Below are 14,864 nucleotides of genomic sequence, written 5' to 3' on the forward strand. Positions count from 1 at the left end.
GTATCTGCTGGGAAACACTTAAGGACCATTGATGGCAAAGGACATAAATTTATACTGGCAATATCTGCATGGTTTTACGATTTCCTCCCATGATACTCCAAAGCACATGTGTGATATATTGATGGTGGGAAGCCGAACTGATCTGTCAAAAGACTGGACGAAGAGATGGAAAATAGAATATAAATTGGGTAAGAAAATACAAAAGGGGACTAAAGATAAGGAAAGGATAGCGCCGTCTAGAGAGTCAAGACCTGAGATCAGACATAACTGGATTAATGGGAGGGCCAGCCAAAGAGCAGCAAAGATACATAAAGCTCTGATCTATCACAAAGGTTAAGACATCACTGGTGACTAAAATATCATTGAAAATAAACTAGATGGAGAAATTTTTAAATTTCAAGACTCCTCTCTGAAGAATGCTATATGTGTTTTGAATCTACTGCAAGTGAAAAGTCTACAGAGTGAAAGTGACGTGATTCACTAATAGTTTTTCCTTGTTTCTCTGCCTTATATTTCTGTCTCTCCTTCTCCAAGATGCTAACTAAGGCTTATGAGCTCTCCAGGATCAGGAGTAGTAGAGGAAAGAACAATAAGGAAATAAGAAAAATCTTACTGTACTATAGAAAGGTAGCATTGGTGCTTTCTGGCCTTGGCAAATATATATATATTTATTTACTAATTATTTCTTCTGTGGGGTATTCCGTGAAAGTTTTTAATATATTTCTTCCCCACTATAAGACTTAAACTCTCTCACCTATACTCCCTTTGACACAGTTAAATGCAACTTCTTCTGTTGGTCAATTATCATTCCTCCCTCAGCCCTTGAGCATCCAAAGGTACACATTCTGCAGAGATCTCAATGCACCTCTAAGCGTCTCCAAGGCAGAACCACATATCACTTACGCAGCCATGTCTAATTCATGAGCAACACACAATTTGAGCTGGCTGTGATGACCATAGAGGTGTCCCATTCACATCTGCCTTAAAAGAAAACTGCTGTGGAGAACACAGCAGTTTAGATCAGTTGCAACTTTGGATCAATCAAGGCATTTATCCCAGGCTACACTCTCCTGGGCTGCTCCTACATGATGACTGAGCACCCAGTACTGCCTGATGCAGGATTCTTCCAAAGGACAACTTCAGCTCAATCCAGCTGAGTCAGAACTAAGGAGCAGGCTGAAGCTCTTTTTACTTAATTCTTCCTTCTCTCTGCCCTCTCGCAGGTGTTAGACCTTTATTGTGGTGGAAGGTTCTCCCTGCCTACTCTTGCTTCCTCTTCCTTTATCATTCACAGCGGTTCTCCCAGTAAGTATTTTGCAATTTTGATTCCATCTTAGCATCTAGCAATAGGCAGCTACCACAGGCTGCCTCATCTAGCCTCTTACCCTTAAACTCACAGCCATATCAAGCTTCCAAATTGTCTTCTGTCTTAAGGGTACGCAGGATTTGTTTTAATGAAGTCATTAAGAAATGACTTATGAAGGAAGAAATTTGTTATACTCACAGATTGTTAAAAACAGGAGGCACAGCATGCCATGTTGTGCCACACAGGGAAGCACCAGGGTCAGTCTAGAGACAGTGGGAGTGTGGGGGAAAATGTGCAGGAAATTTTATTGTAGTTTCTGCTGGAAGGAATGGGCCAGGCAGAACAAGCAGGCTTAGGACTACCTAGTTTTGATCATTTAAGTGGGCCCTGGGGTGTAGGGGCAGTCCCTAGCTGCTGGTACCTTACACTGGGGTGATTAGTGGCCTGGGATGTGAGAGCCTGATGAAGAAGGTGGTTGAAAGAATAAGTTCTGGATTGATTGGTTTGCATATGAAAGGCATGTTGCCAGGTGAGTTGTTTTCTATCCCTAGGAATAGGCTAGCTCTAGAGGGACAGTCTCTTCAGTGTCAGCTGAATGTCAAAGAATCAAAATACAGAAAATAAAAAGACATGATTAATAGATTTTCTTTGAAGTTTTCACTTGTCTTGAGGTAAGGAATAGGTGCTCTCCACACCTACTTCATTGTGGAGGGCGTGAGCACTTCAACAAATTCTCTCTCCACATAAGTCCTTTCAATTTCTCCCAAACTCCCCAATCTCTTTTACAGAATGAAGGAACAGGTAATAATTTTTTTTCTTGAAAATATTGTGTGTGTGTGTGTGTGTGTGTGTGAGAGAGAGAGAGAGAGAGAGAGACAGAGAGACAGAGAGACAGAGAGACAGAGAGACAGAGAGTGAGAAAGGGAGAATGAGAGAGAGAATGAGAGAGAAAAATTTTTGGTCAGCTTTTATGTAAATTCTACATAGGTGATCTAGAACCTCTCTTTGGTCTTCAGCCGAACTTGACAGAGTTCCATTTTTACATCCTATTACCACAGCTTTAATCATGGTTTGTTTGTTTGTTTGTTGACCAGGAATTTGGTTTTTCATTTCTTCCTGTGAAAATCTTGCCTATGTTCAAAGTTTCAGCGAAAATATCATCATACCCTTGCATTTTTCTTTGATTGCCCCACCAGATATAATTCCGCCTTCCCGTGACTCCTCATAGAGCTTTAACTTCTTATTTTCAACTTAACATCAACATCTCTCAGGATATTTACTATTTCTTTGCCCGATTTTGATTTTGGCCTTGTATGAGGTAATATTATTGAAGCAAGTCACATGTTGAAAGCTTAGAGAACACGTTTGCCCTGGAAATTCAAGTCTAATTTCCATGGTTGTCTCTAGATATCTTGGGAGAAATAGCACAGGGATTTGGTGAGCAAAATCCAAGACACTGAGATACAGATTTAGATTCTGGCAAAAATTTTGAAGACATAGACTATTTTGACAGATGGAAAGGATGTGAGCAAGAATGCAGAAGATTCATACAGAAATAAAGAAGAGTCACAGCTGTGTGACCATTTGAGGACCAAGATTCTGAAGCAGAGTTACAGCAGGAAAAAAAACTGTCATAATTTTTTAATTATAAAAAAAAAATCAGAATACCCATAAAGCTAAAATCATAATTATGAATTTATTCTAAAAAATATCAAAGATTTTGATAAAGTTATAGAAATTAAGATTATATGGTATAGGCATAGTGATGGGAAAACAGTGAATGCAATAGAATTAGGATTCCAGAAAGAGATCTAAACATAACCAAGACCTTCATATATAATTGGAGAAGGTATTGTATTGAAAATTGCAATAAAAATGGTGTGAAACAATTGTCTTTTCATATAAAAATGAAATAAAATTAGATTTCTACCTCGACCAAAGTCAAAAATAAACTTCAAAAGTTTTAAAGATCTAAATGTGGGGGGAAAAATTAAACAGGTAGACTACAATGTAGAAGGAAATAATGAAATCCTGAAATATAAAAGCATTTCTTAACTACGACAACAAAAACAGAAATCCTTAAAATAAAATGTTTCTGTTGAACAAAAGACACTATAAGCAAAATTAAGATGTACATAAACTGGGAGAAGAGATTTGCAGCATATGTAACAGGCACATTATTAATATCCAAAGGAACTCTCAAAAATCAATTTAGAAAATGCAAATAGAAAACAAAAGAAAGACACAAAAAGACAATTCACCGAAGGTGAAACCCAAAGTGACAGTAAACATGAAAGAATGTTAAACCTCAAGAAAAACTTTACTCAGGAGAATGCAAGTAACAATGCGATACTCTTTAACCTCATCAGACTGGCAAGTCATATAGTGCCAAGTTTTAGCAGGAAAGAGGAAAAACGAGAACTCTCGAACTGGGCTGGTGAGAATGCAAATTGGCATAACTATTTTGAAGAGCAATTTGACAATATATAGTAAAAATTGTATGTGTGTATAACATATGACCTGGCAATTCTGTTTCTAAATATATACCCTAGAGAAATTCTCCCTCATGTGCAAAAGAAGAGGTCTTCAAAAATATTCAGTGAAGCAACGTTCATTTCATATAGCAAAAACAAAACAGAAAAGTAGGAAAAATCAATTATCCATTAGGCAAAGAAAGGATAAAGTGGTTCATGACATTTTACATAGCAATTAAAGAGATAAAATAGAACTAAGTGTAATGATACAGATTGGGCAATCGAAACATAGACAGAAAAAGCAAATTACAGAAGGATGTTTACAGTATAATTTTTGCAAATTAAAAAATACAGTATACTATATATTTTTATTGACAAATGCACATGCAGTTAAGGTAAAAACATGGATGTGGTCCCTACATACCACATTCATAATCGTGTTGACTTCCGTAGAGAAAGGGAGGGCACCAGGACACAAAAGAGACTCAGAGAATTTCAATTTTATCATAACATTTTCTTTTTAAAATGAATTCCTTAATCAACTGAGAAAAATATTTTATTTAAATGGTAAGCACATGAGTGGCACAGAATCATCTGCACTTTTCTACATTTAAGTTTTAAAAACAATAGCCGAAAAAGTTATCAAGGGAAGAAAAACTGGAATAACCTTTAAAGAAACTTGCAGAAAAGAGAGGGAAGAAAGGAGCAAATTAAAGATTGGAATCTAAGTTACGAAACTAGCTGAAGGTTTAGATACAAAGGTCACTAAAATCTTGCTCAAGCTCTTGATTATTTCCAAGTGCAGTTGGTTATCTGTTGACACATCTAGCCTACTGGTTCCTAAGGGCACAGTGTGTGGCCCACAGCACCTAGCACAATGCCTTACACATCAAAGGTGATCCCTAAAAGCATGTTTACTGAATTGAATGGATGATATTTCCATTAGACTTCGCAAAAGGGGGAAAGATCATTTTCCCAGTCACCCAGAGGGTTAGTTGCCCCTTTTGAAAAGAAAAAGATAAACCAGGAAAGTGGCCTGAAATCATGAGAATTTGCCCAGGATACTTTCAGGAGTTCCCCACCTGCATGCATGACAGCTGTTCACACAACAGATCTTGCAGACAAATAAAGAAAATTAGCAAACGAATAATGGGCAAAATCCTCTCCAGTGAAAAACAGGCAATGAAGATATCCTCATTTAACTCCTCCTGGCATAGATCAGTAACAGAATCTTATCTATGAATCAATGTTGGCTGGGTGGGAATGCCAATCAACATTAATTTGGTACCATGAATGTCCTGGCAGGAGGGACAGGAGGTTATCCTGCTCAATCATATTTAAATTAGCCAAGGTGGGCAGCTGCCTCACAGATAATGCTGGTGGAGGACAATGCAAGACAGATGATTCACCAATTAAATGAAGCCTGCTTCACAAACACTGATGGCCGAGGACTGGAGTGCCATGTGTTTCTGCCAGACACAGATCTGTTTCCATAATCAAATTAGGCTTCAAGTTTAGAACTCATATGTCTAACCCTCCCTACTTTGTCTCCCACCCCTTACATACATACAAAGAAGATTGCATGTTAATGAACAAAGCTCAGACTTTCTCCATTTCTCCACTTGTCAAAATCTCTTTCACCTTCACAACCAACAGTAAATCACATGTTCTGCTTGAACAGGCACTCAGACAAAACCCCTGGCAAATGGCTATCATAGGAAAGAGGCCTTTGTTAGAGCACAGGCATTGTGCTTTTAAAAGGGAATGACAGTCCATGTGGATATAGGAAAGCTTGTTCTGGCCATTCTTTTAAAAATGCAACGTGTCTTGTGCACACTCAAATTTAAAAATGAATATGACAACCAGTTTCCAAGGGACCACCAAACCAATGAGAAGACTAAAGAACTGTATAATAATAATAACCAGCATTTGGACAGGAATGTTTGCAGTATGCTTTATACCACTGCTGTGTCCTCTTCGGAAAAGTGTTTGGTATTTTTATTATAATCTTCCTTTTACAGATGGAGATTCTGAGAAGTTAAGTAGTATTACAAAGTCTCACAATGTAAGATTTAGGAATAAAAAATGTGATGCTCTTTCTATTGTAACATATGTCTCTAAAATGTCTTCCTAATTCTAAAATTCTGTGAGTATAGATCTAAAAAGTAGAAAGCCACGAGAGGCTATTTGAGACCATTCAAGGATCCAATTGAAAGGAAAGAAAGAGAGAGAGACAGAGACAGAGACAGAGACAGAGAGACAGAGAGAACAAAAACACATAAGAAAAATAGAAACAAAAATATTAAAAGAGAAAAAAAGAGCAAAAATAGAAAAATGTATTCAGAAATTAAGAGAAGGGGTATTTGTTCACCTTGGTTTTTGCTCAAAAAAGATAGCCATGCTTCAATTTATATTTTTCTGCAGAAAGGTAGAGGCACACAATGAACTTATAACAAATGTATGGGATGTTACAGTATTAATTGATGAAGCAGATAAAGATCTCAGACTAGCAAATGTTTTGAAAGATAAATAGTGAATGAAACTGTGGGCCCACATAGGTTTTAGAATCCTTGAAAAAACATGCTAAAAGAAGCCTTTGAGACAACTGATTGTGAACATCTGGTTTACAAATGAGAAAATAGAGAAATGACCCATTAGTACAAGTGGGGAACTAGGACTTTCTTCCCTCAATAATTTTTTCCCAGTCTTGAGTGTTCTGTCTATCCAGGCACTAAAGTCACCCGTTATAACTTGAGTTTCAGAGAGGAAAAAAAAGATGACTAATCTCTTTTAGCATGCCATGCCCCAGGCACTGTGCTAGACAGAGTAGCCTGTGTAAAGTTCACCTTAGGTAGCTAGAAGATTCTATGGTATTAGGAAGGCATACTGAACACAAAATAAACATTACCTATTGTGATTCTAAAAGAGAAAATTATATCTCATTTATCTACTACTGGAGTTGTTTGAAGAGCTTAGTAAATATTATGAACATGGAAAGGGAATGGATACATTTTTATAAAAGATCATGACAATTTTGTCAATTTTCTAAAGAATTTTTTAGAATTTATTAAGCATGGAATGGACAAGGGACAAGGCTTCAGTAATATTTTTAAGGTACTGGTAAAATTCAAGGCACAAAAGGTAAAGTAAAAGAGATGCTTTTTTCCATATGTAGCAATAACAGAAAAAACCTCCAGGATATCGATACTGTAGTGTATCTTACATTAATTTTTAAGGAATTATTTTGAAAATGATACACAATGAAGTTTGCAGGTGGAACTAAACCTTTCCATGTAGTAATATGCCAAGCCAACACGAGTAAATTACAGCCTGTGAGACTGGGCAGATATCTAGCCCACGAGGTTCAGTGTGACCTTATGTAGGAAATGCATTTGGAGGAAAAATAGATACAGATAATATTTGTATGATGACGGGTTCACTACCAATAACAATCCAGAATAGGAATGCTAAAACCCTTATATTCATCCCCTTAAATATCTGTTCCATGTGCTGCTGTTGCTGCCAAAAGACCAGCAATTACCTGGACATGATCAGAATGGAGGCCAGAATGCACAGACTATTATTATTTTGTGTACAAAATCATGATGTGGCTGCAGCTAGAATACTGTATGTAATTTCAATGCATGCAGCAAGACATGTGACAGAACTAAAGGAAGTCCAAAGAAAAACACGAAAACAATCACAGGAAAGAAAAAAAATTAGCATGAGGATAAACTAAAATAACAGTTTTTCTATAAATGTGAAGGTGATGGAAATGTAACATACAAAGTTGCAGTTTAACCACAGAGGAACAATACTTTGAGATGAAATCTAAAGGGGGAGATTTGCCTAATGAAGTAATTCCTAAACTCAGGTCACAGAGGGCAAAGGACAAGTTTTTGTTCTTGTTTGCAATATCAAACTCAGTGACTTCCACTTAGAAGGAACTCAATAAATAACCGTTAATTGTAGAGGGCAGCATCTAAAATAAACTTGCGAAAATCAATAACATCAATCAGATTGTTTTTTCATCAAAGATTAATTTGAAGAAATTATTTGTTTGAGGAATTAACATAGGCAAATGCGTAGAAGCAAGAAAGTGGAAAGTATTTATAGAAGGAAGAATGGTGACATTTGGCTATAATATAAAGGATTGTATGAAGTGTTAAGAGCTGATGGCGAAAAGATAGACCAGGAATACATGAAAGAGACACTTGAATTAGAATGGCATGAATTTTTATCTGGAGCCATTTAACGTTTATAATCAGAAGATTAAAGTTGATTGATATCTGGGTTTTTAAAGATTGTTCTGAGGATGGATAAGAAAGAACCAAGACTGAGAAGCTATTTCAATAGTGAAGTTATGCTTATGAACCCCAAATTAGAGTTGTGCATATATTTATTCAATTTATTCATTCATTAATTCACCAGTGATTAATGGAAACCTCCTAAGTTTACATGAAAGTTTGAGGATTTAGATATAAATGAGAAACTGTCCTTGATTGCAAGGATCTCGACAAGTGCAGACATGCAGTGGGCAACATTTGTTTTTACCTGTCCTGCACTTCTCCTCCTTTTCTTTCTTAACAGTGCCCTGATGTGAGGAAAGGCAGTTCCCTTTCCCTTTTGGATATAATCACATTTGGACTGTCAATTACATTTTGAGAACCTAAGGAAGGAAAGGAGTGATGAAAAGGGAAGGCACAAAAGGAGTTGGAGGGAGGAGGAAATTTCAGCATCCCTGAAATCTGGGAGAGTTCCAGGAAGAAAGTAGTCCACAGCATGAAATGTTGCAGTAAGCTTCAGTAGGATGAGAACTGCAAAGATGGCATTGGCTTGGCAGTTGGGACTTTGGTGACCTTCAGAAGAATCACGTGGGGAATTTGTTAATGGGATTCGTGAATCCCCGTCCTCAGAGATTCTGATTTAGAATTAGGACCTTAGGATCTACATGTAAAACAAGCACTACTGATGATTTTGATGTGAAAGAACATGGACCATATTTTTAGGAAACACTCTGTGAGTATGACTTTTATTCATATGATGAAAGTTATAATAAAATTACCTAATTTGGAGACCATTTCAATGACCAAATCAAATCAATAGGCTGGTTGATCTGAGCAACTGTGCAGAAACCATTATTGTGGCTAAAGGGGAAGGAACATTCAATAAAAAAAAAAAAGAAAGATTGATTCATTGTTTACACAGAAGATGAATGTAGACATGGATTTCGTTTCAAATTATTTGGACAAAAAACAAAAATTATTTAAGCTCCAAGGAATGGTATATTTTTATTTTTTTAAGAAACTCAATTTCCATTGCTGTTTTAATAAAATAGATATAAAAAATAGAACAGAGAGTATATTCCTCCATATAATCCTGCAATAGCTTTGGTGGTACTGTTCCTCCATTCAGTACAGTTGGAGAGAGATTGATTAATTTCTCGTTTTCATTGTTGCCACACTCCCTTGCACTTCTTGATTGCTGCTGGGACTGGAACTTAAAAAATGACACCAGGACGAATGTTGTTGTGGCATTTCCAACCCATTGGAACTAGGAAGTATTTGAAATCTTGCCAAACAGCTGGTCCTCAGTAGAGAGTGTCTTCTTTCCTCATTTAACTGAAAAAAGTCTCCCCCCTTTTTTTTTAAGTTACAGAGACCTCATGTTTTTAATGTTTGGTCTTTAAAAATGAATCATTGAGATGAAATTTTTCAGGTGTTCAGGTTATCTTGGAACACCTCATTAGCCAGAATAATCCATTTATACACACAGAAACTAGAAGTCTTAGGTTCAGATTCAGGGCAAAGGATGTCAATGCTGGATAGAGACCGAAAGATTATTTGGTGCAACCCCTTTGTTTTACAGTTGAGGACACTAAGGGGCAGGCCAGGAAAATGACCTTCCGATGTCCCTTGATTTATAGTGGCTCTTGCTGGAATTAAAACACAGGCATCTTTACTCCTCAATCTTCTCTTGCCATCCCTGCATAGAAAGCCTTCAGAAATGATCAATGAAAAACATTTCAATTCAAAACATTCCTTTCCCATGTTAATGCCTCTGGGTTGTGCTTTATTTCTTCTAGAAACCAAGTTTCCAAGAAAGATTATCTCTCCAATTCTCTAAAATTTCCCACTTAGGGACATATCTGTGTGGATACACAAATACAAGAGCAACGAGTGGGCTCGTATGAGTTTTGTAAATGCATCCAAAACATTTAAAAACATTATTCGGGAAAACAGGTGGAGCCCCCTGACAAGAGAAGGAAAAGGAGGGATGCATAGGCCGTGGATTCAAAAGCTACCACAGTTAAGAGGCTTCTGCCTAATACTGTTTTAAGTTTCCTCTATGGCTTAAGCTTTGGTGCGTGAAGGGGCTTAAATAAAGCATTAAATAACAGGTCACTTCGAACTAGTCCTCAGGAGAAGTAGTGGAAAGCTGTTACTATAATTAGTGAAATCTGGAGGGCATTTTGTTTTTGTTTTTGTTTGTGTTTTTGATATGTAGTTACTCCACATTTTCTTTATCATCAAAAACACACCTGACGTTAATATTTTTCTTTCCGTGGATTACTTCAAAAGGTATCTTAAACATGCTTTTCTAAAAATTCAGATAACTGGGATTCCTGAACAGTAACAGGAAAACCACATTTTAGTCAGTGTTTTCCTAATGGCCTTTCCTTTTGCATTTCCAAAAAAATCCAGACATAATTAAATCCAGACATAATCTAGATTTACTAATGTCTCTTAAAAGAGAGAAAGAGAAATAAATGTCAAAATATGTCCAAACAAACCTGCTTTACATTTCTAGAAATAAAAGAATGTGTGTTTAAACATTAAAGTTTCCAATTTTTGTACATACTTTTGTCCATCCAGACCTTAAGATCACGTAACTAACATTCCAAAAATCAGAACTCTTTAAAATGTAGGAAACGAAGAAAGTATCTAGGTTTTAGAAGATTTTAATATCAAATAAAATATATTTTACATAATCAAAAAGGTTTGATTTCCATATAAACTATCTTGCTTAAACACAGTTCCCAAGTCACATCAAGTGATTTTATCCTTACATTTCAAATGAAATGTTGGTGGTCTAAAAACTAGATACTCTGCCATGAATGACAAGAAGCAAAGGTAGCACATATCATCGATAAGTTTCTTTCCAATGTCACGAGTTCATATTTTTCTTGTTTGTGATCTCCAAGCTGGCAGCATTTTCATTTCCTCCACTCTCTTCTTATGTATTTGAAAAGCAGGTGTTGTCCATCTACCACAAGAGCACTGTTCGCCATACCAATCGAAAGGACCCAACTTGGCATTGACCATCCATCACGCCCAACAAGGCGAACTCCACCTACTGTACAAGTTCAATGAAATTCGGTGTGCACTGAACCTGACTCCCTGTGATGGGCATGAGCGATGGTGCCATTCTTTTGTGGGCAAAGGCTATAGGACCACTTCCTTCATTATAATCCAAAATACTAGAACTGCGAAATAAAGATTGTCTGCACTTTCTACATTTGTAGACAACTTCATCTTTCAATCTTTGTGAAATGGTGGTTGGGTCAACACAGAGTTCTCAAGGTAAGTTCTGCAATTCTGGATACATAAAACTTTCACATAGAGGATTTAAAATAATTCTGGTTAATATGTTAAAGGATCTAGTAGAAAACGGAGCTAACATGTATAATCAAATGCAAGAATTTCAGCTGACATATAGAAAGTACAAGAAAGAATCAAATAAAAATATTAAAAATAATCATAATCATGGTAAGAAAAAGAAGACTTCTGCAGGTTTATTAATGTACAGTTGGTCAAGTACAGGTGGTCCTTAAGTCACGATGGTTTGACTTACAATTTTTTGACTTAATGATGATATAAAAGCAATACACATTCAATAGAAACTGGCTAGGCTAAGCTATGACGTTCGGTAGGTAAGGTATATTAAATGCATTTTGACTTCCAATATTTTCAACTTATGATGGGTTTATTGGGACGAAAACTCATCATAAATTGAAGAGCATCTGCACTCTTGGCACAGCTGGGGAAAAATCAACTTGAAGACAGCTAAATCAAAATTTCACAAACTAAAATATAACAAGAAAAAAAAAGTAGAGAGAGAGAGCAAGAACTTCTCTGTAACCTTTTGTAAAGGATACTGCTTGTAAATTACATTAGAGGGATCTACATCATATCCCACAGCCTGGTATAATTTCAGTTGCCACTCAAACCCCTCATTCATCTTAGCCTCTGGTTTGATAGTCTGGAGGATTCTGTAGGCTTTTTCAAATGTTAGTTGGTCAGTCTGCATCATAAAAGCAGTCACACTATAGTCACAGTATAGCCACACTTCGACTGACTCCTGCATGATGGTGCACTGCGCAGTCCTGGGGCCTGGGCCGAGTAAGGCCACGCATGGACCACTGCGCAGTCCTGGGGCCTGGCCGAGTAAGGCCACGCATGGACCAGGTTGCTCAGCAGGTTTGTCTAGGGCTAGTCCAGCCCAGGCCCTTGACCTGGACACTGGGCTCCTTCAAGTCTACCATCAGCATGGCCTCAGGTGGTCGGGCTCTGTAAAGGCCACAGCTCAGCCCAGATAAACACAGTCTACACCTGCAGCATCTCTGGTGGCAGACCTAACACTTGCAGCCCCCAGCCTCCAACATGTTGGCACCCAGGAGACTGCAGCTGCCTGGGGAGGCTGTGGGTGTTTTGGAAGTCTCCTGAACCTCCTCCATCAAAGATTCTCAAACCTCTTGCTTTCAGGACATCTCTGTTAATCCCAAACAAACATAAAAAAAAAAAAAGTGAGAAAAGTCACATTATTTTACATCTTTGCGAATCCCTTTTATTTGTGACTTAATGAAAGACAGCTGTATTTTTAAATATTCTCTGTAATCAATCTGTTGTGATATGTTCTGGTTGAAATATATGTAGAAAATTGGCCTTATTCAGATATGTAGTTGGAAAAGGGAGGAGTATTTTAATATCCTTATCACATAATTGTGGATATTCATCATCAACATTACACTGAAACTCAAAAAGTAGATGCTTAAAAATTTGTAGCAGCGTGGAATCTTAAACCACATCGATGAACTTTTATTCTGCTACATCAAAATCCATCGGTCTATTTTGAACTTTGAATAGATCTTTTACCCATGCATGATTTTGTAACAATATGCAATGGTCATTTGGAAAATATTGGTTCCTTGAATAATGCAGATCTTCCGAATGCTGACATATTTCATTATTCAACATCAATTAATATCACTACCAATCTCACCAAAGAAGTTTGGGAAGGTTTCAAGTTTACAATGGCAGATACGAGTTTTTCCATAATTCTAATTTTTGCCCGAGAGCACAAATATTATTGGCAAAAATTACTGTCAGTTTTCTCAGAAATGGTAACCTTACTTGTTTTTCAGAGAAATGCCTGCCAAGGGTCCAAGTCTCAGTAACTACTGTTCGTTGGCCAGTAGTTCGCTCTAGTATAAATGATGTTACCTGAAAGCAGTGACTAATCCAGCTCTTGAGTCAAACAGCTGCACAGCCTCTTTGCCTTGAGACAAACATCGCACTCTCATATGTGCTCATGGGCTCATATGTACTCTTCATTTTGTTACTTTGACGATTAAAAACATGTGTCCTCCAGGGCTGTGATTTAGTAAAAGTAGCAATTTTACTGTTTCACCAGAAACGTTCTTAAACTGACTTCCTCCTTTCTTTCTTTCCTCCATTTCTTTTTCCTGTTTTTGTCTCCCTCCCTGCCTCCTTCCTTCTCTCCATTTCATTCTCTATTTCTTCTGTAGGTGCAAGGTGGGGAAGACTACAAGGACTCTAGTACAGTTTGGTGCCACTGCCTTGACTTGTACCAAGGACGCAGCCGTTGACCTACGATTTGCTTCTCTGCCATCACCGAAAATGTCAAGGCAGTGAAAAATAATGTTTTATTATAATTACGAAAATAATTTCAACCTCACAGACCCTCTAAAAGGGGTCCTCAGACCACATTTTTTCCCTTTTTAAATGTTGGTGAAATACATGTAACAAAATTTACTATCTTAACTATTTTTAAGTGTACAGTTCCGTAGTACTAAATACATTCATAATGTTGCGTAACTATTCATCATCATCCTTTTCCATGACTCTTTTTATTTTGTAAAACTAAAACTCTATGCTCATTAAAAAAATAACTCATCATCCTTTCTATTCCAAGTCCCTGGTGACTACCATTCCGTTTTTTGATTTCGACTACTCTAAATACCTAGTATAAGTGGAATCATATATAGTATTTGTCTTTTCGTGACTGGTTTATTTCAGATAGCATAATTTCCTCAAGGTTCATCCATGTTGTAGCATGTCATAAATTCCTTTCTAAGGCTGAATAATATTCGATTTTATGCATATGCTACATTTTACTTACCCACTCCATTCATCCATTGATTAACACTTGGGTTGCTTCCACATTTGGCTATTGTGAATAATGCTACTATGAACATTGGTATGCAAATATCTCTTTGAGACTCTGCTTTCATTTCTTTTGAGTACATACCCAGAAGTGGAATACCTGGATGATACAGTAATTATATTTTTAATTTTCAGAAGACCTGCCATACTGTTTTCCATAGCTATTCCATTCTACATTTTCACCAGCAGTGTAAAAGGGTTCCAATTTTCACATATCCTTGTTAACATTTGTTATTTTCTTTCTTTCTTTTTTGTTTGTTTGTTTGTTTGTTTTCTAATAGTAGTCATCCTATTGGGCATAAGGTGCTACCTCATTGTGGTTCTGATTTGCATTTCCCTAATGATTAGTGATGTTGAGCATCTTTTCATATGCTTATTGGCATATCCATTTATCTTTTTTTGGAGAAATATCTACTCGAGTCCTTTGCCCATTTTTGAATTAGTTTTTCTTTTTTGTTGTTGTTGAGTTTGGGGAGTTCTCTATATATTCTGGATAATAATCCCTTAGCAGATACATGATTTGCAAATATTTCCTCTCATCGTATGAGGTGCCTTTTTTACTTTGTAGCTATTTTTTTGATGCACAAATTTTTTAAATTTTCATGAAGTCTAAATGAT

The 14,864-nt window shown here is 36.8% G+C and overlaps 1 pseudogene; it reads right to left on the minus strand.

The window, feature by feature from the left end:
- Nucleotides 1-10,955: 10,955 nt before the first annotated feature.
- LOC120608591 (dual specificity protein phosphatase 12-like) lies at nt 10,956-12,241 on the minus strand (annotated as a pseudogene).
- Between the last annotated feature and the right edge of the window lie 2,623 nt (nt 12,242-14,864).

This window comes from Pteropus medius, unplaced genomic scaffold (assembly GCF_902729225.1).
Source record: "Pteropus medius unplaced genomic scaffold, Ma_sr-lr_union100, whole genome shotgun sequence".
Lineage (NCBI taxonomy): Eukaryota > Metazoa > Chordata > Mammalia > Chiroptera > Pteropodidae > Pteropus > Pteropus medius.